Source organism: Phyllobates terribilis, unplaced genomic scaffold (genome assembly GCF_046119375.1).
Source record: "Phyllobates terribilis strain yellow unplaced genomic scaffold, ASM4611937v1 Scaffold_5__5_contigs__length_657084704, whole genome shotgun sequence".
NCBI classification, from domain to species: domain Eukaryota; kingdom Metazoa; phylum Chordata; class Amphibia; order Anura; family Dendrobatidae; genus Phyllobates; species Phyllobates terribilis.
In genome coordinates this window covers 199,741,917-199,769,331 of record NW_027362765.1, presented here as the reverse complement: position 1 = coordinate 199,769,331, position 27,415 = coordinate 199,741,917, and the positions used below count along the sequence as shown (strand labels likewise).

At 44.7% G+C, this 27,415-nt stretch overlaps 1 long non-coding RNA gene across 1 annotated transcript; it reads left to right on the top strand.

The window, feature by feature from the left end:
- On the top strand, window positions 1–27,195 carry LOC141271050 (uncharacterized). The gene is made up of 3 exons (XR_012321810.1): window positions 1–54; window positions 19,581–19,630; window positions 27,143–27,195. It is a non-coding gene; the product is annotated as an uncharacterized lncRNA (long non-coding RNA).
- Window positions 27,196–27,415: the final 220 nt, after the last annotated feature.

Genomic DNA, 27,415 nt, shown 5'->3' with positions numbered 1-27,415 from the left:
AAAACAGTGCACTTCCTGCAATGCCGGCAGTGATACCAGCAGTACTGAACTGAGGTATTTTGGGAGATTTTATTATTGGCCGTATGAATCTACTTCCTCCACTTGTTTTCCATTGGCTGTATTTTTGTTTGAACAGGCAAAGTAATATCACAAGGAAAGTAAAGGTTAACACCGAGCCATGTAGAAAATGAAGGGCTCCCACATTCTCTCTTGCATCGTCTGATCTTTAAGAGATTTTTTTATGCTTTAAAGGGAACATGACGCATCCCCAAATGCTATTAGGTCTCATTCACATGTTTGTATTTAAACACATATGTGAAAAAGCAGTACGGTGGCTCAGTGGTTAGCACTGCAGACTTGCAGCATTGGGGTTCTGGGTTCAAATCCCACCGAGGACGACATCTGCAAGGAGTTTGTCTCCCTGTGTTAGCGTGGGTTTCCTCCGGTTTCCTCCCACACTCCAAAGACATACTGATAGGGAATTTAGATTGTGAGCCCCAATGGGGACAGTGCAAATAATGTCTGTAAAGTGCTGTGGAATTAATGGTGCTATATAAGGGAGTAAAATAAATAAAAAAAATGGTACTGGTGTCATCAGTAAATTACAAAGCTTCTCCTATACTTTGCAATGTTAAATACGGATGTCATCCGTGTGTTTTTACGAACCCATAGAGTTATTTTGGCCTTTGTCATCCGTGATACCGGAGAAAAATAGACATGTCTCTATGAGTTTTGTATAGACTCACGGTCCGTGAAAATACACGGACATGTGAATAGCACCGTAGATTATAATGGGTGTGTGTTCTATCTGTGAAAAAAAACAAAACAGATACAACAGGTATGTGCAACACAGAAGTCTGAGTGAATCCTTAACCTGCAGATATGAGGCTAATGTGCAGATTAATAATGTTCCAAAGCTCCCTGGCCACAGCACTGAAAGCCCGGCTACCAGGAGGAAATTAACTTTATTCCTCCCCGGCAGCCTCTGGCTTTTAGTCATACAGGCACGACTGGCGCATCTTCAGTCACTGCTCAGTACAAAGTGAAAGGCTGCTGTAACCACTACTGATGGGTCATTAATAGTGATGAGCGAGTACTAAAAGGTACTCGTTGCTCGGGTCGAGCAAATTGGAATACTCGGGTGCTCGACCCGAGCAACGAGCCCAATGTAAGTCGATGGGAAACTCGAGCATTTTTCAGGCGGCTCCCCCTGTGGTCTGCAGAGGGCCTAAAAATTGCCCAAATCGATGGGAACAGTGCTCAAATGACATGGGAACAGCATGGGGAAGACCCCTGTAAGCATCTCTGACTCCCAGATCACTGCTGTCAGCAACGTGGTCAGAGTATTACGCCACTTTTACGGACTCACAATAAAACATACAAAAACGAAACCAAAATGGATTTTCCTGGGAAATATGTTAAGGAACATCCTTTCCAGGGTAATTACTTGTATATAAGGCAAAATAAATAGCCAAAAACAAAAATACTCCTCCAAAACTTGGGCTATGTTCACACGTAGCGTTTTTGATGCGTTTTTGCACTTTTGAATTGCTTTCAACCAAGACAAATGCATTCACCTGGAAATGTCATTTTAACATTTTACAACCTTATCTGGCCATGTGGTGTGTGACACATCATCAGACACATGCATACAGTGCTGAAAAGACATGGGAACAGCATGGGGAAGACCTCTGGAAGCATCTCTGACTCCCAGGTCACTGCCTAAAAGTGTGCCCATCATAAGTGATCCTTGGCGCATGCAAAGATGCCTCCCGCCATGCACCTGTCATTGCAGACTTGCAACAATCACCGTCCACGTCCTTGTCCCACTGCAGCGTTCAGTTGTCCCTACCCCATTCCTTGGAATGCAAGCGCTAGTATACAGGCAGCCACCCACCCACAGGCTGCAATACTATACTGCCAAATTTTTGACAGCTGCTTGTACTTGAAATGTGGCCTTTTAGGCTCGTGGAGGCGGAAGCTTTTCACAACCTCATGCCAGTGGTGGCCGAGTGTCCATACTCGGTCCCCAGCCGCCACTATATTTCCCGGTATCGCCTCCGCCTTCCACAAGCACGGGTCCCACAACATTACCCGTGCCCTCCCCAGTGCACTTGACTCTCCCCAAGGGGCCTTACTATTCTGGGTAGTATATCACGGTGGCTGGCCCAGGGCGGTCAGTGCACAAAGGGGTATCAAATACTAATAACAGTTCAGAGAATTTGTGACGCCACCTTTGGTGTCTGGTGAAGGTCACCAGCGCTGCAACAGTCCTCCAAGGCAGGTGTCAAGGCAGCTAAAGATGGTACAGCTCCCAACAGGTGGAGCGGGCCTCAGGGCAGTGTAGATAGATAGATGGTGTAAAGTGCGCTGGGCGTTGTAGTGCGGTGAGGATTAGTGGCGCCGCTAAAGAAACAGTCGGAGGCTGTTCGATGCAGTCGTCCAAGGTTTTACTTACAGTTCTTTGGCAATTCACAAGTGCACTTTACAGGCGAAGGCCTCCCTCGTCGTGCTGTGTTCACCGGACAGGGGTTCAGTCCTTCTTCAAGTAGCTTAGGAATGCCTGGCGGAACCCCGCTTTCTCGTGTTCCTACTTTGACCTTCTTCACTCTTGGTCCTTCTCACCGTTGCCCTACGCTGCCCACTGTCAATCCCGCTCGGGTATGCTGAAGTCCTTCCTGTACATCGGATCCGGGACCAACCTGACCCCCTGGGGATTAGAATGAAGCAACCGATCCTTCCTGACACCTGGCAGGAGCGGGGCGTACGGGTGCCGTCCTGCACGCGCTGTACCCCCTGGGATCCTCTTAGCAGAACGGAGCCTACTCCCTGCTCCCCTCTGGGCCTCTATCTTGGGCCCTAACTTGTGGAGCAGAGCTCTGACTGAGCCTCTGCTCCCGGACTATTCCTCTCAACAGCCCACACTACATGACACTGTCCTAATATGGCTTCCTATTATATACCTACTATATAAGTGCTTCCTGTATTTGCTTCCTCCACCCACACCCACTATTGGTTCCCCCTTCCTTGGGGTTCCCCCCTCCCTACTCCAGCCAGGGTCAGGGCTCAGAAGAAAACTACATTGCATCTTGCCCCTCCGGCCGGCCTGGAGCAGTGTGGTGTTGGATGTAGGAGGTTGGGGTTCCGTGCAGCACTCCCATCTCACCTAAGAGAAGGGAGACACCACACCTCTAGGTGAGGTGCAGTATCTCTGTGGCGACTGAACCCTCAGGGACGCCACACACTTACTGGGAAGGACCGCCTAACCACAAACACGTGGACAGGTGAATGTGGCCAGGGACAGTACGGAGCCAGTCCACAACTTGTTTTGCTGAGAGTTGTATTCAGCTTGGTGAAAGGACTGACATAGAGGGAAACCGTATCTACCCTGCGTGTCATTTCTCCCAGGAAGTCCTGTAATTGAGCTTGTTGCAGAAGCAATGGTAGCCCGTCCAACATCAACTCGCACTTGTCGGTGGTGCTTTGACACACACAAATCTTTCTTTGCGCATTTAATTTCTTGAATACAGAGTTGGACAATGGCCTGATCTGTAATGCGTTTTGAGAAATAACATGCATAAGCATGGCCGATCCACATGAAAAAAGCAGCCATAGAGTGTCCGGGAACCTTCCCCCACACATTTCTTAGCCAGGGCTGCTTTTCGGCAGGGTTGGACGGGCCCACCAGAGAACCGGAGACTCCTCCGGCGGACCCTGGCTTCTCCTTCAGGAGAGTTCATAGTGCTGAGGTGAGGCCATGATGATGATAGAGGCCACCATCTGCTTAGTTTTCTGTTACTTGGAATGCAAGTGCAAGTATGCAGCCAGCCACCCACCCACCCACAGGCCGCAACACTAAACTGCCAGATTTCTGGGCAGCTCTTTGCACTTGAAATATGGGCTTTTAAGCTCGTGGAGGCGGAAGCTTTTCACAACCTCATGCCGGCGGCGGCCGGGTGTGCATACTCAGTCCCCAGCCACCACTATATTTCCCGGTATCGCCTCCGCCTTCCACAAGCACGGGTCCCACAGCATTAGCCGTGCCCTCCCCAGTGCACTTACTGGGAAGGACCGCCTAATCACAAACACGTGGACAGGTGAATGTGGCCAGGGACGGTACGGAGCCAGTCCACAACTTTTTTTGCTAAGAGTTGTATTTAGCTCGGTGAAAGGACTGGCATAGAGGGAAACCGTATGTACCCTGCGTGTCATTTCTCCCAGGAAGTCCTGTAACTGAGCTTGTTGCAGAAGCAATGGCAGCCCGTCCAACATCAACTCGCACTTGTCAGTGGTGCTTTGACACACACATATCTTTCTTTGCGCATTTAATTTCTTGAATACAGAGTTGGACAATGGCCTCATCTGTAATGCGTTTTGAGAAATAACATGCATAAGCATGGCCGATCCACATTAAAAAAGCAGCCATAGAGTGTCCGGGAACCTTCCCCCACACTTTTCTTAGCCAGGGCTGCTTTTCGGCAGGGTCGGACGGGCCCTCCAGAGAACCGGAGACTCCTCCGGCGGGCCCTGGCTTCTCCTTCAGGAGAGTTCATAGTGCGGAGGTGAGGCCATGATGATGATAGAGGCCACCATCTGCTTAGTTTTCTGTTACTTGGAATGCAAGTGCAAGTATGCAGCCAGCCACCCACCCACCCACAGGCCGCAACACTAAACTGCCAGATTTCTGGGCAGCTCTTTGCACTTGAAATATGGGCTTTTAAGCTCGTGGAGGCGGAAGCTTTTCACAACCACATGCCGGCGGCGGCCGGGTGTGCATACTCAGTCCCCAGCCGCCACTATATTTCCCGGTATCGCCTCCGCCTTCCACAAGCACAGGTCCCACAACATTACCCGTGCCGTCCCCAGTGCACTTACTGGGAAGGACCGCCTAACCACAAACACGTGGACAGGTGAATGTGGCCAGGGACGGTACGGAGCCAGTCCACAACTTTTTTTGCTGAGAGTTGTATTTAGCTCGGTGAAAGGACTGGCATAGAAGGAAACCGTATCTACCCTGTGTTTCATTTCTCCCAGGAAGTCCTGTAATTGAGCTTGTTGCAGAAGCAATGGCAGCCCGTCCAACATCAACTTGCACTTGTCAGTGGTGCTTTGACAAACACACACATCTTTCTTTGCGCATTTAATTTCTTGAATACAGAGTTGGACAATGGCCTGATCTGTAATGCGTTTTGTCATTTCTCCCAGGAAGTCCTCTAAAACTGCTTACACTTGAAATGTGGCCTGAACATTACTGCTGGTACTTTTCTGTGGGAATTTGCTTGCCTCCTACCAGCCTGGAATATTTCCAGCAAACTATGGTACGACGCAATTGTGGCGCCCTGCTGCGCATTGGTGCCACAGAACCCAGAAGGGTGCATGGATGGACTTCTCCACAAGAGGCCCTCACACATTTACACACCTCCACCCTACCACCTCAGACCAGCAGAGGGAGCCCGTTAGGAATATAGATAGGGAGGGTGGAGCCAGGCAGCTCAGTGAGTTTTAGTGAGTGTTCCGAGACAGAGGAACACACAGCTCAGAGTTGAGCAGAGAGCGTGCTGACGCTCAGAGAGCAGTGAAGAGAGCAGCAAGCTGGCTGCTGTGCTTAGGTGAGCCAAGGCCTACAGCATGTGTGGAAGCCTAGTGAGGGCCTGAGTGTGGCCAAAGGCGAGAGGAGAAGGAAGAAGTAGTGAGGGGGCAGAGGAGCATGCCAAGCTCACCCCGAGATATATACTGGACACCAGGTCCACGCCTACAGGGACTGTTTACACTCAGTAGGAACCACCGGAACCCCTGGAGGACTACAGGTCCCAGGTTCACCAAACGCTGACTACAGTACCAGGGCTAGGAGTCACGGAGGCCCCAGCGTCCAGGTAGAGTGATCTCCAAAGAGAAGGCCCTACCACCAGGTCAGCAGGTGCAAAGAGAGACAGTAACCAAGCTAGGCCTAGCTCCAGGCAGGTCAGAAGCTTAACAAGTAAAGTCACGGATCAGGAGGCCCTATACCCGCTCACTGGGGAGAGTCCAAAAGTGCGCCCCTCACCTGGAGTACCATGGACCGTGCCTGCAACATCACCAGTAAAGGTAATGAAGCTTGCCCCCGTGTGAGTGTCCGTCTTTCCTCCGGGACCGTCCTGCCGTCTCACCCCTGCACCACCATCCATTACACCCCACGCTGCCCTGGAGCTAGCTCTACCTGTGGAGAGCCACACCATCCCTGCTGCCATAACACCAGCTCCAGAGGACTGCTCCGCAGCGGAGGCACCCCTTTTGCCGCATTCCACAGGTGGCGTCAAGAACTTTCCCCAAATCCCCTATAAATTTCCCTTTTTCACTGACCGCCCTAGGTCACGGACCGGGCCAGCCACCGCGATATCCCCCGGCAACCAGAGGCCCGGCTGCCGAGTACCCCACGGCCCTGGGGTGCGTCACAATGGTATTAGCACTGCCCCCAGTACCAGTAGCGAAGCCATCCCCAATTTCCTTCTCAGGAATTTTATTTGGTAGACTGAGTGGCTGCCCAAATACATTTTCTCACAAAGGAGCTGAAGATAGAGTGGCAGTAGGTGCAAGTTTCTCCAGCCTGTTAGATATTAGAGGGTCAACGGCAGCACATTGGATCAGTGGTTAGCACTGAAGCCTTGCAGTGCTGGGATCCTGGGTTCAAATCCCAGCAAGGACAACATCTGCAAGGACTTTGTATGTTCTCCCTGTGTTTGCGTGTGTTTCCTCCTCAGTAAGAAAGCAGCCATAGAGTGTCCGGGAACCTTCCCACACACTTTTCTTAGCCAGGACTGCTTCACGGCAGGGTTGGATGGTCCCACCAGAGAATCCTCTGGTGTGCCTTGGCTTCTACCTCAGGAGAGTTCATGATAGCGCTAACTTTGCAGCTGCTATGGGGCTCTTGAGCGGGTGAGAAAGGTTAGCCCTCAGAATCAAATCCTCTAGTAGGCACAATGTTTTTCAATCTGAAACAGATTCTCAGTGGGAGTTGTATTTCACCACAGCCATATTCTTTAGCACGGTGAAAGGACTGGCATAGAGGGAAACCGTATCTACCCCGGCTGTCATTTCTCCGTCACCAGGTTCCGCCCATTGTCACACACGACCATGCCTGGCTGTATGTTCAGCGGTGAGAGCCACAGATCAGGCTGCTGTGTTACAGCTTTCAACAACTCTGCAGTGGTGGGCGGTTTGTCAATTAAGCATTAAGCATGTTATCTTCAGCACAGCCTGTTGCCGCTTGGCCAAGGCAGTGCTGCAGTGCTGTCAGCTTGTGACTGATGTGGTCATTTCGGAGATGGAGGAGGAGGTGCATGAGCTGAAAAATGTGATTACATTGAGGTTAAATTGGTGACGCTGTTTTTTATACTAAAGAAAGATCCTATTGTTTTGGTTTTTTTACGTTATTTTTTTAAGACAAATGCCTTCACCGGGAAATGTCATTTTAACATTTTACAACCTTATCTGGCAATGTGGTGTGTGACACATCATCAGACACATCCTTTTTTATTTATGATGGAGGGACTTTGAAAGTCATAAAGCCTATTTTTATAGGGACATCAGACTGCTCTTACTATTCTTAAAAGGCCAGCAGTCGACCCTAGCTATGGTTAGAGAGCCATCAGCCGGCTATGCTTTGTTGTTCCCATTATTAACAAGTGGGTCTCCTATACTGTTATTGCGTATCCAGTGACTGCAACGGCTGCCAAAAATTTGGACGCAACCCAATACCCCTTTGAAGAGACATAGAGGAGGGTCTCAGTAAAAAAAATGTTCCCATTATAAAGGAGCAGATCTCCTATACTGGTAATGCCCATGCTGTGACTGCAAGGGCTGCCAAAATTTGGGAAAAACCCACTAAGAATTTAAAGACACACAGAGCAGGGCCACAGTAACAAGGTACAACATGTTCCCATTAGAAAGGAGAGGGTCTGCTATACAGTTATAGGGTATGCAGTGAGTCCAACGGCTGACCAATTTTAGGAAAAACACCACTAAAAATTTAAAGACACATAGCGCAGGGCCACAGTAACAAGGTACGACATGTTCCCATTAGAAAGGAGAGGGTCTGCTATACAGTTATAGGGTATGCAGTGAGTCCAACGGCTGACCAATTTTAGGAAAAACCCCACTAAGAATTTAAAGACACACAGAGCAGGGCCACAGTAACAAGTACGACATGTTCCCATTAGAAAGGAGAGGGTCTGCTATACAGTTATAGGGTATGCAGTGAGTCCAATGGCTGACCAATTTTAGGAAAAACCCCACTAAGAATTTAAAGACACACAGAGCCGGGCCACAGTAGCAACAAATTCCCATTAGAAAGGAGAGAGTCTCCCATAGTGTTGGCCTATGCAGTGAATGCAAGGGCTGCCAAAAATTTGGAGCCACTTGAATGCCCCTTGGAAGAGACGTGGAGGGGGGCCTCATAAAAAAATGTTCCCATTAGAAAGGAGCGGGCCTCCTATACTTGTAATGCCCATGCACTAAGTGTATGGGCTGACAAACATTTACCCCTGGGGGGTATACATGAACATACTGTATAAAATTTTTTTTTACGGGCATCATAAACACCCTTTAAAAAAATTATGTGGGTGTTGCATCACGGACCACGGTCACCCTGGTGACATGGTGGTGGAGGATGAGGAGAAGGAGGAGGACAAGAGCACATAGACAAAATCAGGAAGCGTATACCCATGTGTGGGTGTGAAAAGGTGCATGGGAATACACCTCCCAAGAAAAGACACTGGATTTGAGTTTATGTTACGCTGCTATCATTCGGTGGTGTTGAGAAGTCTGGCCCAATCCAGCCCTTGTTCATTTTTATAAGAGTCAACCTGTCAGCATTTTCAGTTGACAGGCGGATGCGCTTATCAGTTATAATTCCACCAACGGCACTAAAAACCCGCTCTGATAAAACGCTGGCGGCAGGGCAGGCCAGGACCTCCAAGGCATAGAGAGCCAGTTCATTCCACGTATCCAGCTTGGATACCCAATAATTATAAGGTACAGAGGAATCACGGAGGACGTTGGTACGGTTGGCAAGGTACTCCCTCAGCATCTTCCTAAACTTTGCACTCCTTGTGAGTACCCCGCGCCTCAGGGCCTGTGTGATGGGAGGGTCTGAGAAAACTCTCCCAGAACTTTGACATTGTTCCCCTGACTCTGCTGGACTGAAGTTGTATCTCTCTCGCCTGCACTCCTTGGTTGTCCAACGAAGTGTGCCCTCTGCCGCCAGCGTTTTCAGATGGGAATTTTTTTAATAGTTCCGAAACAAGGGCCTTCTGGTACTGCCCCATTTTTGTAGACCTGCCCGCCTCAGGAATAAGAGATATAAAGTTCTCCTTGTAGCGTGGGTCTAGAAGTGTTACCAACCAGTAATGACTGTCACCCAAAATTTTGAGAATGCGAGGGTCATGGGAAAGGCAGCGTAACATAAACTCAGCCATGCGTGCCAGACTACTAACAGGCAAGACTTTCGTGTCCTCACCAAGAGGATGACTGACAATGCTCTCCTCCTCCTCCTCTCTGTCCTCTGGCCATCCACGCTGAACAGACGGTATGACAGCTGTGCAGGTAGTACCGTCTATAGTGCATGAAACTAGCTCCTGTCCTTCCTCCTCCTCCTCTTCCTCATTGTCACCCAATCCACGTTGGGATGAGATGAGGCTGGGCTGTGTGTAATCACCCTGTATGGTTCCTTGCTCCATCTCATCGTGCTCCGCCTGCAATGCATCCTCTTTGATTGTAAGCAGAGAGCGTTTCAGAAGACAGAGAAGCAGGATGGTGACGCTAATTATGGCGTCATCGCCGCTCACCATCTTGGTGAAGTCCTCAAAGTTTTGGAGGATGGTACATATGTCTGACATCCATGTCCACTCCTGAGGTCTTATGTGTGGAGTCTGAACTGAATACCGACGGCATTGTTGATGCTGGTAGTCAACAACTGCCCTCTTCTGCTCACAAATCCTTCCCAACATCTGCAGTGTAGAGTTCCAATGTGTGGGGACATCACACACCAGTGTGTGAGCCGGAAGCTGCAAATGCTGCTGAAACACTGCAAGGTCGGCGGAAGCTGTAGCTGACTTTCTAAAATGGGCACACAGGCGGCGTACTTTAACAAGTAGCTCCGGGTAGGATTTGAGAAACCGCTGAACCATGAGGTTAAGCACATGGGCCAGGCATGGTACGTGTGTGAGCTCGCCTCATAGCCGCCACCAGGTTCCAGCCATTGTTACACACGACAATGCCTGGCTGTAGGTTCAGCGGTGTGAGCCACAGATCTGCCTGCTCTTTCAGAGCTGTCCACAACTCTTCAGCATTGTGCGGTTTTTCACCTAAGCATATTAGCTTCAGCACAGCCTGTTGCCGCTTGACAGAGGCAGTGCTGCAGTGCTTCCAGCTTGTGACTGATGTGGTCATTTTGGAGATGGAGGCTGAGGAGGATGAGGTGCAGGAGCTGTAGACCGTGGGGGCAGCCATGATTGACCTAGGGCCCGCAATCCTTGGCGTCGGGAGGGCGTGTTCCGTCTCAAGGTCCGACTGGGTCCCAGCTTCCACTATGTTAACCCAGTGTGCCGTCAGCGAGATGTACCGTCCCTGCCTACAAGCACTTCTCCACGTGTCTGTGGTTAGGTGGACTTTACCGGTAACTGCGTTGTTGAGAGCACAGCTAATGTTTTGGGACACGTGCTTGTGTAATGCGGGGACGGCACACCGGAAGAAATAGTGGCGTCTGGGGACCGAGTACCGAGGGACGGCCGCCGCCATCAGGTTGCGGAATGCTTCCATCTCCATGAGCCTAAAAGGCAACATTTCGAGCACAAGCAGTCATGAAATGTGAGAATTTAGTAGTGTGGCCTCTGGGGCGTTGGCTGCATATTTGCGCTTGCGTTTCAAGGACTGGGGTATGGACAACTAAACGCTGCGCTGGGACAAGGACATGGACGTGCTTCCTGATGCTGCTACTTGAGAGTGTGCAACGACAGGTGCAGGGCAGGAGGCGTCTTCGCATGCACCATGGACAGGGGATTGGCTTGCATTCACAACAGCGGAAGAAGCAATGGTGCCACCCGCAGACACTGTTCCTGGACCCTGGGGTTCGGCCCACAAACTCGGGTGCTTTGCTGCCATGTGACTGATCATGCTGGTAGTGGACAGGCTGGTCGTTTTGCCACCCCTGCTGATGCTGGCCTGGCAGGTGGTGCAAATGGCCTTTTTGAGGTTATCGGCAGAGTCTTTAAAAAACAACCAGACTCAGTAAGACCTAACCGTTGTACTGGCAACTTCCTTTGTGTTGGTGTTACGGGGAACGGTTGCCTGCCTTCTGTCTGTGGCCACCACACTGCTTCTTCCTGCCTGTTGAGGTGCTCTGCCTCCCTCCCCCTGTGTACTGCTGTCCTCGCTCTGCATGTCCTCCTGCCAGCGTGGGTCAGTTACTATATCATCCACCACCTCATCTTCCACTTCCGCACCCTGGTCCTCCTCCTGACTTTCTGGCAATTGTGTCTCATCATCGTCCACCTCTTGTGACACTTTCCCACCGTCGCCTTCGTGTGACCGTGGCTGCTCAAATATTTGGGCATCGCTATACGTGATCTCCTCTTGCCCCGCTTCAAGTGGACCGGGCGAGAGGCCCGAATCTATAAATGGAAAAGTGGACAGCTCTTCAGTGTGTCCAAGTGTGGGATCAGTTGTCTCTGGGTACTCGGCATGGTGGGAGGAAGGAGGATCAGGGTGAGGAATAAGCGGTCCAGACTCACGGCTATTGAGACTTGACCGTGTGGAAGACAGGGTGGTGGTGGTGGTGGCTAAGTGACTGGAAGCATTATCCGCTATCCAACCAACAACCTTTTGACACTGCTCTGGGTTCAATAGTGGTGTGCTGCGGTCCCCTAGAATTTGGGACAGAAAGGTCAGGCGAGAAGATGTGGGTGTTTGTTGTGGCACAATTTCGGCTTGCCCACGGCCTTGTCCTCAGCCTCTGCATGCACCATTACCATCACATCCAGTTCCCCGTCCCTTGCCACATGCCTTGCTCATTTTAAATGGAGGACACTATCTTTCACGCTCACTACAAATGACTGAGTTTGGAGCGAACTTACAGTACAGACCAAAAGTTTGGACACACTTTCTCATTTAAAGATTTTTCTGTATTTTCATGACTCTGAAAATTGTACATTCACACTGAAGGCATCAAAACTATGAATTAACACATGTGGAATAATATACTTAACAAAAAGTGTGAAACAACTGAAAATATGTCTTATATTCTAGGTTCTTCAAAGTAGCCACCTTTTGCTTTGATGACTGCTTTGCACACTCTTGGCATTCTCTTGATGAGGTTCAAGAGGTAGTCACCGGAAGTGGTCTTCCAACAATCTTGAAGGAGTTCCCAGAGATGCTTAGCACTTGTTGGCCCTTTTGCCTTCACTCTGCGGTCCAGCTCACCCCAAACCATCTCAATTGGGTTCAGGTCTGGTGACTGTGGAGGCCAGGTCATCTGGCGTAGCACCCCATCACTCTCCTTCTTGGTAAAATAGCCCTTACACAGCCTGGAGGTGTGTTTGGGGTCATTGTTCTGTTGAAAAATAAATGATGGTCCAAGTAAACGCAAACCGGATGGAATAGCATGCCGCTGTAAGATACTGTGGTAGCCATGCTGGTTCAGTATGCCTTCAATTTTGAATAAATCCCCAACAGTGTCACCAGCAAAGCACCCCCACACCATCACACCTCCTCCTCCATGCTTCACAGTGGGAACCAGGCATGTAGAGTCCATCCGTTCACCTTTTCTGCGTCGCACAAAGACACGGTGGTTGGAAACAAAGATCTCAAATTTGGACTCATCAGACCAAAGCACAGATTTCCACTGGTCTAATGTCCATTCCTTGTGTTCTTTAGCCCAAACAAGTCTCTTCTGCTTGTTGCCTGTCCTTAGCAGTGGTTTCCTAGCAGCTATTTTACCATGAAGGCCTGCTGCACAAAGTCTCCTCTTAACAGTTTTTGAAGAGATGTGTCTGCTGCTAGAACTCTGTGTGGCATCGACCTGGTCTCTAATCTGAGCTGCTGTTAACCTGCAATTTCTGAGGCTGGTGACTCGGATAAACTTATCCTCAGAAGCAGAGGTGACTCTTGGTCTTACTTTCCTGGGGCGGTCCTCAGGTGAGTCAGTTTCTTTGTAGCGCTTGATGGTTTTTGCAACTGCACTTGGGGACACTTTTAAAGTTTGCCCAATTTTTCGGACTGACTGACCTTCATTTCTTAAAGTAATGATGGCCACTCGTTTTTCTTTACTTAGCTGCTTTTTTATTGCCATAATACAAATTCTAACAGTCTATTCAGTAGGACTATCAGCTGTGTATCTACCTGACTTCTGCACAACACAACTGATGGTCCCAACCCCATTTATAAGTTAAGAAATCCCACTTATTAAACCTGACAGGGCACACCTGTGAAGTGAAAATCATTTCCGGTGACTACCTCTTGAAGCTCATCAAGAGAATGCCAAGAGTGTGCAAAGCAGTCATCAAAGCAAAAGGTGGCTACTTTGAAGAACCTAGAATATAAGACATATTTTCAGTTGTTTCACACTTTTTTGTTAAGTATATAATTCCACATGTGTTAATTCATAGTTTTGATGCCTTCAGTGTGAATGTACAATTTTCATAGTCATGAAAATACAGAAAAAACTTTAAATGAGAAGGTGTGTCCAAACTTTTGGTCTGTACTGTATATGTGATCCGTGTGATAGAGAAAACAGAGTTTTAAATACCTGGCCTGTAGGTAAGTAGTTTGAACAGCACACTGGTGTGAATTGCTTCAATGACACACTAAAGGAAATTTTTAATGGAGGCCAGAAATGGCAGTATTTTCTGACAACGTACAGTATATGTGATCCGTTTGACGGAGAAAACACAGTTTTAAATAGCTGGATTTCTAGCGCTCTAATATGCAAAGGACCTGGCTGTATTCTGCAGTGCCAACAAGCAAATGGCGCAGAAAAAATGGTGTTCTCTGGATTGCTTGTTAAGCAAATAATGAGGATTAAGATCCAAAGAAAAGTATTCCTGGCCCCTGAGACCTGGGCCTTTGTATAGAAATATCTAACAGCAGCAGAAGGCAGAATTGGAATGGAGCCTCTTGTGCTATATGCACTGCAGTCTGCCATATACACTGCCTGCCTATATACACAGCCTGCCTGATATCTCTGCAGATGGATTAGTCCTCAGAAGGACTGTTTGTTAAGATGGATATGTGTAATGTACGATTTTTCTCCCTACACTACCTAATACACAAACAAATCTCTCTCTGACGCAGCAGCACCTCTACCAAAACAAGCAAATGGTGCAGAAAAACGGTGTTCTCTGGATTGCTTTTTAAGCAAATAATGAGGATTAAGATCCAAAGAAAAGTATTCCTGGCCCCTGAGACCTGGGCCTTTGTATAGAAATATCTAACAGCAGCAGAAGGCAGAATTGGAATGGAGCCTCTTGTGCTATATGCACTGCAGTCTGCTATATACACTGCCTGCCTATACACTCTGCCTGCCTGATATCTCTGCAGATGGATTAGTCCTCAGAAGGACTGTTTGTTAAGATGGATATGTGTAATGTACGTTTTTTTCTCCCTACACTACCTAATACACGATCAAATCTCTCCCTGACACAGCAGCAGCTCTCCCTACACTGTCTGATCCGGAGTGACTGTGACGAGCATGGCGGCGCCAGGTCTGATATAGACCTGATGACGCTGTGCGGCCAGCCAATCACTGTAATGCCCACAACCAACATGGCTATGGCATTACAGTGCATGGCAGGCAATCCCTGCATGTTCATTGGCTCTCTACAGAGCGCCAAACATGCAGGGAGGGGACCCGAGTTCCCGTCTGAGCAATCCGGAAATACTCGGCGAGTATCTTTAGTAGTGAGATGCTCAGGCGAGCACCGAGCAGTAGAAAGCATGCTCGCTCATCACTAGTCATTAGTGAACGATCCAGTACAAAGAGCCGGCTCCATACTGTGAATGCACATATACAGGTGCATCTCACTTAATTAGAATATTATCAAGAAGTTAATTTATTTCAGTTCTTCAATACAAAAAGTGTAACTCATATTATATAGAGACAAAGAGAGTGATCTCTTTCAAGTATTTATTTCTGTTAATGTTGATGATTATGGCCTACAGCCAATGAAAGCACAAAAGTCATTATCTCAGTAAATTAGAATACTTTATAACAATAGCTTGAAAAATGATTTTAAAATCCGAAATGTTGGCCTACTGAAATATACAGTCATATGAAAAAGTTTGGGCACCCCTATTAATCTTAAGCTTAATGTTTTATAAAAATTGGTGTTTTTGCAACAGCTATTTCAGTTTGATATATGTAATAACTGTTGGATACAGTAATGTTTCTGCCTTGAAATGAGGTTTATTGTACTAACAGAAAATGTGCAATCTGCATTCAAACAAAATTTGACAGGTGCATAAGTATGGGCACCTCACCAGAAAAGTGACATTAATATTTAGTAGATCCTCCTTTTGCAAAAATAACAGCCTCTAGTCGCTTCCTGTAGCTTTTAATGAGTTCCTGGATCCTGGATGAAGGTATTTTTGACCATTCCTCTTTACAAAACAATTCCAGTTCAGTAAGGTTTGATGGTCGCCGAGCATGGACAGCCTCTTCAAATGATCCCACAGATGTTCAATGATATTCAGGTCTGAGGACTGGGATGGCCATTCCAGAACATTGTAATTGTTCCTCTGCATGAATGCCTGAGTAGATTTGGAGCGGTGTTTTGGATCATTGTCTTGCTGAAAGATCCATCCACTGCGTAACTTCAACTTTATCACTGATTCTTGAACACTATTGCCAAGAATCTGCTGATACTGAGTGGAATCCATGCATCCCTCAACTTTAACAAGATTCCCAGTGCCGGCATTGACCACACAGCCCCAAAGCATGATGGAACCTCCACCAAATTTTACTGTGGGTAGCAAGTGTTTTTCTTGGAATGCTGTGTTTTTTTGCCACCATGCATAACGCCTTTTTGTATGACCAAACAACTCAATCTTGGTTTCATCAGTCCACAGGACCTTCTTCCAAAAAGAAATAGGCTTCTTCAAATGTGCTTTTGCATACCTCAGCCGACTCTGTTTGTGCGTACTTGCAGAAACGGCTTCTTTCGCATCACTCTCCCATACAGCTTCTCCTTGTGCAAAGTGCGTTGTATAGTTGACCGATGCACAGTGACACCATCTGCAGCAAGTTGATGCTGCAGCTCTCTGGAGGTGGTCTGAGGATTGTCCTTGACTGATCTCACCATTCTTCTTCTCTGCCTTTCTGATGTTTTTCTTGTCCTGACACTTCTGGCCTTAACAAGAGCTGTCCCTATGTTCTTCCATTTCCTTACTATGTTCCTCACAGTGGAAACTGACAGGTTAAATCTCTGAGACAGCTTTTTGTATCCTTCCCCTGAACAACTATGTTGAATAATCTTTGTTTTCAGATCATTTGACAGTTGTTTTGAGGAGCCCATGATGCCACTCTTCAGAGGAGATTCAAACAGGAGAACAACTTGCAAGTGGCCACTTTAAGTAGCTTTTCTCATGATTGCATACACCTGGCTATAAAGTTCAAAGCTCAATGAGGTTACAAAACCAAAAAAAGTGCTTTAGTAAGTCAGTAAAAAGTAGGCAGGAGTATTTAAAACAAGAAAATGATAAGGGTGCCCATACTTATGCACAGGTCAAATTTTGTTTGAATGCAGATTGCACATTTTCTGTTAGCACAATAAACCTCATTTCAAGGCAGAAACATTACTGTGTCCAACAGTTATTACATATATCAAACTGAAATAGCTGTTGCAAAAACACCAATTTTTATAAAACATTAAGCTTAAGATTAATAGGGGTGCCCAAACTTTTTCATATGACTGTATGTTCAGTAAATGCACTCAATACTTGGTCGGGGCTCCTGTTGCATCAATTACTGTATCAATGCGGCGTGGCATGGAGGCTATCAGCCTGTGGCACTGCTGAGGTGTTATGGAAGCCCAGGTTGCTTTGATAGCAGCCTTCAGCTCGTCTGCATTTATGAGTCTGGTGTCTCTCATCTTCCTCTTGACAATACCGCACAGATTCTATGGTGTTAAGGTCAGGCGAGTTTGCTGGCTAATCAAGCACAGTGATACTGTTGTTTTTAAACCAGGTATTGGTACTTTTGGACAGGTGCCAAGTCCTGCTGGAGAATGAAATTTCCATCTCCATCTCTGCTTGTCGGCAGAGGGAAGCATGAAGTGCTCTAAAATTTCCTGGTAGACGGCTGTGCTGACTTTGGTCTTAAAAAAAAACAGTGGACCTACACCAGCAGATTACATGGCTCCCCAAACCATCTCTGATTGTGGAAACTTCACACTAGACCTCAAGCAGCTTGGATTGTGTGCCTCTCCACTCTTCCTCCAGACTCTGGGACCTTGATTTCCAAATGAAAATTGGAACTCTGGGACCTTGTGGAGTGTGTCAATGACTACCTTCTGGACATCTGTCAAGTCAGCAGTCTTCCCCATGATTGTGGATCCTACTGTAACAGACTAAGGGACCTTTTTAAACGCTTCGGAAGTCTTTGCAGGTGTTTTTTGTTAATTATTTTAATTTACTGAGATTATGACTGTTGTGTTTTCATTGACTGTAAGCCATAATCATCAACATGAACGGGAATAAACATTTGAAATAGATCACTCTGTTTGTAATGACTCTATATAATATATGAGTTTCACTTTTTGTATTGAAGAACTGAAATAAATTAACTTTTTGATGATATTCTAATTTAGTGAGATGTACCTGTACTTAACAAGCAGGGTGCCATAGGAAATTTTTGGTCTTGAATGGGGGAAATGAATCATTTTTTTACTGAAAAGTCTCAAAATATGTCACAGGGGGTGCACACACTTAAATTTTCTGTCCTTTTTGCTCCTTCTTTGAAAGTTTTCTAAAAAGTGGGGATTGCTTAGCAAAAGGGTACATGGACAACCAAGCACATCATGCGGTTAGATTACTAAAATCTAATGGTGTACATTGTAGCTGAATTCTACGCCAGCTCATAGCAGCCCAAATTTACTTCACCTTACTCCAGTGGACATTTGGATTTAGATCGGCGTCCAATTATCAGACACAGTGATTATGTGCTGTATTTACTGTCATCACTACTAAGGCCAGTGATTGGCTGCAAGACCAGTCGTGGTTAACTGGAATGGTGGGAAATAACTATCGTATGATTTGTCTTTTACTCCATTTGCTGCTACTTTTTATTCTTTATTTTTTTTTAGGGGTGGGCAACTTTATTTTAACAGATTTGTAGGGTACATGAGGTTGTGGCACCTACTAATATATGGAGACTAATAATGGACAGATCTGGTAACAAGCTCATTCACTGACAGCCAGTCAATGGCCAGGAGAGCTGCGCAGTCCGTAAGAAAGGCTGCACTAACAAGTACAGGAGGAGAATCTGTAATACTTATATATTAGTAAGTGTTGAAATATCATGGATTCAACACATTAATTATAATAAAGATAAAGTGGCTAATCCCTTTAAAGGGGTTTTCGACTACTCGGACAACCCCATCTCAATCAGCATGTTTGCACCAGTAAAGTAACAACATCTATACTCACCTCCGGTGTCACTGCGGTGTCGGCACTCGCTTTACAGCGGCGTCACATTGCTATGTTTTGCAATCCCTGAGCCCAATCAGCACTGGCTTCACTTTCCCCACCTTTGGACAAATCAGACATCAAAGGAAGTCAGAGCTGTGGCTGGCCAATCAATTCCTCTTGATGTCTGATTCGTCTAAAGGCGGGGAGAGTGAAGCCAGCACTGATTAGATGCAGAGCTCATGTGACATAATGTGACATGAGTCCCCGTAGCGCGAGTGCCGACACCTCTGGAATGGTGGTGACACCAGAGGTGAATATAGGTGTTGCTATTTTACTATTGCAAACATGCTGATTGAGATGGGGTTGTCCGAGTAGTGTACAACTCCTTTCACTCAAGGAAAACCCGTGTATATATCTATGCATGCTAAATGTGTTATAGTTAGTGAGAACCAGCTTAATTTTTCATTGTCAACCCAAGGTACTGCTGTATAGGCCAGCGTGCCACCATTTCCATGATACCTCTTTGTCCTAGATCTTTTGGGCCATTGTTGAGAAATCTTTGTTTTATCTCCATGCAAATTCAGCTGCAAGTGCTCTGGAGGACATATGAGTGCACTTGCAGTCCATATCTCTGCTGTTTTCTTTGCCTGGTACCGCCCTCTGCTGGTCTACATCTCTGCAGACAAATCTCTGCTACATCCAGATCTGCACACTACTTGTATAAGATGTGACATAGCAAACTTCAATATACAAGTCTTTCCGTGGCCTGACAGTAGCACAGAACACTGTGGACATATAGAGGATAAACAGTAGTCAGACTAGAGCTTCTGTCCAATGCCACATTTACTGTCTTGGCCGCAATGGAAAATCACCTGCATTATGTCTGGTACATGTTCACATGTTGTTTTATGTGTTTTTTTCTGCAGGAAAAAAATTGGCTTCAAGAAAACTTCAGCAGAAATTATGCAAGTTTTTGGTGAGTTTTTGATGCGTTTTTTTTTGCCAAGCTATTATAATCTCCACGGGAAAAACTACAGTAAAAAGGTTGAAAGAATTAACATGCTGTGTTTTAAAAAATAAAAAAAAATAGCCACAGGTCAAAAACACAAGGAAAAAGTTAAGTGTGAATTAAATTTTAGGAATCTTATTAATTTTGCTGTTACAGTAACATGCAGGAGATTTTGATCTTCACATGAAAAAAATACATCAAAATAATATGTGTAAATAAGTCCTTAGTATATACAGCCAAAATGAACAGTGGAATTGTAAAAAGAGGCATATAAAGCTTTCAGTTAGGCTTACTTAGGCTTCACATGATGGTATTATGGATCTGTGTTTGGCTAGGGTCCCACGAGCATATATTCACTCATCCAATAGGGTCGATCATGCAAATCACACTCTGATCACACTCTGATCAGAGTTTGATCAAAGTGTGATCATAGTGTGATCATAGTGTCATCCAATTCTTTAAGATTTTTTCTCCATGCTCTCCATTCTGTCAGTTTGTGGAGATCAGACTACACTCAGATGTCATCCGAGTGTAGTACAATGTTTTCCTCTGACTCAACGACTTGCATGGCCGAGGGCAATCTGAATATCGGATCAAACTCAGGCATGCTGCGATTTTGTCCTCGGACTGGCAGGTACAAGGAAAAAAACGTACATGTGCACAGCCCCATAAAATAACATTAGTCCGATATTTTGTTGATCGCACTCAGACCAAAAATACGGTCATGTCCATGCGCTCTTTTACAAATCGATAACATAATGCGCTATGGGCCTATCTTGAAGATTGTCATGCCTATGATTTGATACTTGCCAATGGACCTTACGTCTGCAGGCATATTGGAGATATGGAGACTGCAGGAAAGTAGCCATTATATCTGAGGCTGCTGTTCTTCTCCTTGCCAACTGGAACACTCAAGAAAGAAGGCTCATACTTTAGCAGCTAATTAATTATTTTGAGAACCCTGCTATTAGAAGTGGAAATAAAGAATAAAGACAAAAAATTCTGAATGAAACTATAGGAGCAAGAAAAACCGGCTACAAACTAAAATGTGTCTATACAAATGCACAGAGCATGAGAATCAAGCAAGGAGAATTGGAGCTGCTAACACATGAAGAGAGATATGATGTCAGAGGCATCACTAAAACTTGTTGGCATGATACACATGATTGCAATACAAACCTCAAAGGCTATAACTTATTTATTAGAACAGGCTTAACAACACGGGAGGAGGTGTTGCATAGTATGTTAAGAAAACATATATCTTCACAGAGATCCAAGCTTCAGAGAATGGTAGCTCTGTAGAAACTGTTTGGGTAAGAATACAAGGAGAGAAGAACATAGGGATTTTAGTAATACCATTATTAGAATCACAAGAGTAATACAAAATATAAAACTAATTTAAAAAATTATAAACGGGTTCATTTTTAATTGTAATAGTGCAGCATTAATAAAAATGGTAGTAATAATAATACGTTTGTGAGGCCTAGTCCCAGTTAGTTTGTAAGTTAGTGTAGTGTTAGTGTAGGGAATACAATTGAGAGAGGAAAGGTTGAACTTGATGGACCTAGGTCTTTATTCAACCTACGTTACTATGTTACTATGCAGGAAGGACACTATTGTAGGTGTTTACTATAGGCTACCTGGACAGACTGAAGATATGGATGAACTCTTTTTACATCAGATGTCTTGGTTCTCAAAGAAGTATGACATAGTGATCATGGGAGATTTTAACTAGCCAGATATTTGTTGGGAATCTCAGGTAAAAGTAATGGGTCCAGAAAATTTTTATCTTATCTCGCTGACAACATTATCTTTCAAAAGATAGAAAAGAGAACAAGAGGATCTGCCATCTTGGACCTAATTCTTACCAACAAGGTGGAAATGGTTGAGGAAGTAAAGGTGGCTGGGAATTTAAGAGACAACGATCAAGCTATCCTTGAATTTTGAATTACAAGAGGAGGAAGACCTGCGAGGACTCAGACCTTAAGGTTAGACTTCAGAAAGACACATTTTAATGCACTCAGAAAGAGTGGAGGAAAGGTCTAATGGCTGGATGTTCTGAAGTACACAAATGTCCAAGAAGGATGGGAGCTTTGCTAAATGAAATTCTCACTGCACAATCAGTAGCAATCCCAAAAAGAAGGAAGAATTGGAAGCATTTAAGGAGACAAGGATGGATGAACACAGAACTTAAACATTTGTTAAAAAGGAAAAAAGAAATGTATATCAAATTGAGAGAGGAGGGCATAGCTAAAGAAGAATATAATGCTGTCTGCCGGGAATGCAGAGCAAGCGTTAGAAGAGCTAAAGCCAGTAATGAAGTGAAGCTTGTAAGGGAGACCAAAAGCAATAAAAAAAGATTTTGGGGTTATATCAAAAGCAAAAGAAAAGTCAAAGATGCTGTAGGATTTTTACATGATGAAAAGGGTGAAGTGATCAAAAATGATGTTGAGAAGACTGAATGTTTAAATTCCTTTTTTTCCTCTGTGTTCTCTAAGAAAGCAAATGTAACATCAGCTGATCTTTACTGTGCTATCGAAGGAATAAAAGAATCCACACTATCTACAGTGGTGGCCAAAAGTATTGGCACCCCTGCAATTCTGTCAGATAATATTCAGCTTCTTCCTGAAAATGACTGCAATCACAAATTCTTTGGTATTATTATCTTCATTTAATTTGTCTTCAATGAAAAAACACAAAAAGAATAACCCTAAAGCCAAATTGGATATAATTCCACTCCAAACCTAAAAAAGGGGGTGGAGAAAAGTATTGGCACTGTTTGAAAAATCATGTGATGCTTCTCTAATTCGTGTAATTAACAGCACCTGTAACTTACCTGTGGCACCTAACAGGTGTTGGCAGTAACTAAATCACACTTGCAGCCAGTTAACATGGATTAAAGTTGACACAACCTCTGTCCTGTGTCCTTGTGTGTACCACATTGAGCATGGAGAAAAGAAAGAAGACCAAAGAACTGTCTGAGGACTTGAGAAACCAAATTGTGAGGAAGCATGAGCAATCTCAAGGCTACAAGTCCATCTCCAAAGACCTGAATGTTCCTGTGTCTTCCGTGCATCAAGAAGTTTAAAGCCCATGGCACTGTGGCTAACCTCCCTAGATGTGGACGGAAAAGAAAAATTGACGAGAGATTTCAACGCAAGATTGTGCGGATGGTGGATAAAGAACCTCGACTAACATCCAAACAAGTTCAAGCTGCCCTGCAGTCCGAGGCTGCAACAGTGTCAACCCGTACTATCCGTCGGCGTCTGAATGAAAAGGGACTGTATGGTAGGATACCCAGGAAGACCCCACTTTTTACCCCGAGACATAAAAAAGCCAGGCTGGAGTTTGCCAAAACTTACCTGAGAAAGCCTAAAACGTTTTGGAAGAATGTTCTCTGGTCAGATGAGACAAAAGTAGAGCTTTTTGGGAAAAAGCATCAACATAGAGTGTACAGGAAAAAAAAAAGAGGCATTCAAAGAAAAGAACACGGTCCCTACAGTCAAACATGGCGGAGGTTCCCTGATGTTTTGGGGTTGCTTGGCTGCCTCTGGGGGTTGCTTGACCGTGTGCATGGCATTATGAAGTCTGAAGACTACCAACAAATTTTGCAGCATAATGTAGGGCCCAGTGTAAGAAAGCTGGGTCTCCCTCAGAGGTCATGGGTCTTCCAGCAGGACAATGGCCCAAAACACACTTCCAAAAGCACTATAAAATGGTTTGAGAGAAAGCACTGGAGACTTCTAAGGTGCCCAGCAATGAGTCCAGACCTGAATCCCATAGAACACCTGTGGAGAGATCCCAAAATGGCAGTTTAGAGAAGGCACCCTTCAAATATCAGGAGCAGTTTGTCAAAGAAGAATGGTCTACAATTCCAGCAGAGCATTGTAAGAAACTCATTGATGGTTACCGGAAGCGGTTGTTCGCAGTTATTTTGGCTAAAGGTTGTGCAACCAAGTATTAGGCTGAGGGTGCCAATACTTTTGTCTGGCCCATTTTTGGAGTTTTGTGTGAAAGGATCAATGATTTGATTTTTGCTTCATTCTCTTTTGTGTTTTTTCCTTGCAAGCAAATTAAATGAAGATAATAAGACCAAAGAATTTGTGATTGCAATCATTTTCAGGAAGAAACTGAGTATTATCTGACAGAATTGCAGGGGTGCCAATACTTTTGGCCACCACTGTATAAACAGAGAGATGATGAGGGAACACTTAGCTATTTTAATTTAATTTAAATCTCCTGATCCAGATGAATCACACCCTAGGGTACTGAAAGATAGCAGAGAAGATTGCAGAACCACTAGCCAGAATCTTTGAAAAATCTTGGAGAACAGGAGAAGCCCCAGAAGATTGTAGAAGGGAGAATGTTGTCCCTGTCTTCAAAACAAGGAAAGAAAATGGAACCAGGAAACTACAGGCCAGTGAGCATTACTTCTATACCAGAAAAGATCTTTGAACAAATTATTAAACAGCATGTAAATAAGTACTTGGATAAGAATACAGTAATTAACCAGAGCCAGCATGGGTTTGTAGCAAATAAATCATGCAAAACTAATCTAATTTCCTTCTATGATGGAATCACTGACTGGGTAGATCAGGCAAATGCGATAGATATAGTATATCTCGACTTCAGCAAAGCATTTGATAAAGTAACTAATACTATCCTTATTGAAAAAATGACCAAGTATGGGATTGACAAGTCTACTCTTAGGTAGATTCATAACTGGCTCAGTGATTGTACTAAAAGAATGGTAATAAATTGTTTCACATCCAATTGGAAGAGTTTTTCAAGTGAGGTACCACAAGGCTCTGTCCTGGCCCCAGTGTTGTTCAACATTTTTATAAATGTTCTAGATAAGGGAACTGAAGGTAAACTAATCAAATTTGCAGATGACTCAAAGCTAGGAGGGATAGCTAACACTAGAGAAGACAGAGAAAGGATTCAGTAGGGTCTAGATAAACTTAAACAATGGGCAGCGACTAATAGAATGGTGTTTTACGGGGAGAAATGCAAGATTCTACATATGGGCAAGAAAAACAAAAATTACATTTACAGAATGGGAGGAATAGAACTAAGCAACAGCATGTGTGAAAAAGCCTTGGTTATACTTCTAGATCAAAGACTTCACCTGAGTCAACAGTGTGATGCAGCAGCAAAAAAGGCAAACACAGTTCTGGGATGTATTAAGAGAAGCATAGAGTCTAGATCACGTGAAGTAATTTTCTCCCTTACTCCTACTTGGTCACCTCATTTGGAATACTGTGTCCAGTTCTGGGCACCACATTTAAAAAAAAAACTGCGAAAATCTGGAGCAAATTCACAGAAGAGCTACCAGGATGGTGAGCAGACTGGAAACTACTGTATGTCCTACGAGGAAGGGTTAAATCTGCAAATGTTTAGCTTGCAAAAAAGAAGGCTAAGAGGAGGCTTAATTGCGGTCTACAAATATCTGAAGGAATGTCACAGTATAGAGGGATCATCCTTATTCTTATTTGGACATGTAAACACAAGAAGCAATGGAATGAAACTGAAAGGGAGAAGATACAGATTAGATATTAGAAAAAACTTTTTGACAATGAGGGTGATCAATGAGTGAAACAGGCTGCCTCGAGAGGTGGTGGGTTACCCTTCAATGGACGTCTTCAAAAAGAGGCTGGACAGAAATCTGTATGAGATGGTTTAATGAATCCTGTATTGAGCAGGGGGTTGGACCAGATGACCCTAGAGGTCCCTTCCAACTCTAACATTGTATGATTCTATGATTCTAGCACTGTTAGCTTTTTGCTGAGCCCAAGGGCTTTACAATATATTAGGGGCCACGACAAGATTCTTAAATCATCCCCTCGGTTTACCATCCTCTGTATTGCAGAAGTGTTCTGGATATGGTTGCACATGAAGTGACCACAGGCCTGTAACTTGACCCTAGCTGTGTGGTGACTTCCAGGGTTCAAACATAGCTTTGCTGTGTGAATGAGCAGTACTTAGCTTTAGGGGGTGCTAGTGTAGCAGTTGTACCTAGAATCTGGTGCTGAAGAGGACCTAAAGTTCCGTCTGCCAGATAGAAAGACATTGAATTGTATCTCACTCATGATAAGTGGGGGTCCATTACAGTTTTTGCTATCGTCTCAGGAGGTATGATATGGGTTGTAAGTAAATTTATTAAGGGTAACCCCAACAGCTGTCCACAAGTTGTTACTCAGTTTTCAATCTGTTATGCAGTAATATGGAAGCCAGGAATGATAATTCAGTGATTTATAATTATTTTTTTATTATTATTATTTTAAGTAAAAATGTTTTCTATTATAATTACAAAAGTGGAAATTAAGATACGGCTTAGTGTTTAGTAGCAGCAATGGCCAGCTGGGATAACGATTCCATCATCTGCATTCCTCAAGGTGACACTATCAAATGGCGACATCCCAGCTCCTTCTTGTTGATTTATAAAGGACGCAGCAGGAGAACTTGCCTATAAAACACTATGAAGAGGATTTAAAGTATGGCTTGGGTAGCTTTGGCATCTAACTAGCTGAATGGAAGCATTAGAGAGATCTGCACTAGTGGCAGAGGGTCACGGACAGGGCTATTCCGCTAATTCCGAGGATAAACAGCAGCTGTCTGGATTAGAACAGATCTCACACTCTGACACATGTGGGAATCAGATCCAGAGAACCGCACAGCGGGGAGCTTCCCAGCTCCACAAGACCAAATGGGAATAAAGACAGTGAGTCCAAATAAAGCAACACTAAATATTCTTTCCTCCAGTGATGTGACGTGGTGAAATATAGTAATACATTAAATCCTACACCTAATCTCAACTACAGACATATCTTAGTGTTTACTAATATTCACACTTGTAAGAAAAATGGCAGGAAAGGGCCATTCTGTAATGTGTTACATTCTTGTATTGTCGAATGTGTCTTTTATAAAGAAGCGATCACTAATATTGCAAGGCCTTATTTTGCATACCTATCCCGATCTGCACACAAAACATCACGGAAACCCACATCCTTTGTGCTTAATTTCATGGTCCTGCAAAATAGACAGTTGTAAGATATGATTTTGTGTCATGTGATCCATCAAGGGTGTCATGGAGGGAAAATAATGATTTAGATGCATGGAAAATCACAAACTCATTTCAATAAATTTGTTTTTCAAAGAGCAGGTAAAAATCTTTTGACGAGTGTCATATGAGGAGATACCTTACTGATCACTAGATTGTGCATGCAGCTTTCTAGCAGTAAATGAGATGTTCTGACAACAGATCTGAAGATCTTAATGTGAGATGACAAAGGAGAACAGACTTCGGTTGATGATATTTTCTGATAAGTCATGCCATAGTGTATAGATGAATTTTCTCTTTTAAAAGAATTTAAAGGGTGCATACGAGTAATTTGTGGTATTTCTATCATAAAAAATATTTTTTATAATATCGTTTTTCTTTGTTCCCTTTGGTGCTGCTGTTAATCTGTGCTCTTGGAGTCGTACTCTGGACAGAATTCGTTTCTTTCTCCTCTTGGCCGCTGACAAAAATGTCCTTACTTCCCCTGCAAAGTGAGTATGTTTAGTTATATTGCCATTCTACTGCTGAGGCTATGGTACTTTCTTAATCGGCTAGGCAGAAACCTATTTGGCTGCAGTGACCTGGCTATGAGCAGAATGATGTGAACCAGCACTGAACTTTGATGCTTTGAAAATCAGGTGGCTCCAAACTACAGGGTGGTCCAAAAGTAGGTGGACAGAAAGTGTAATAAG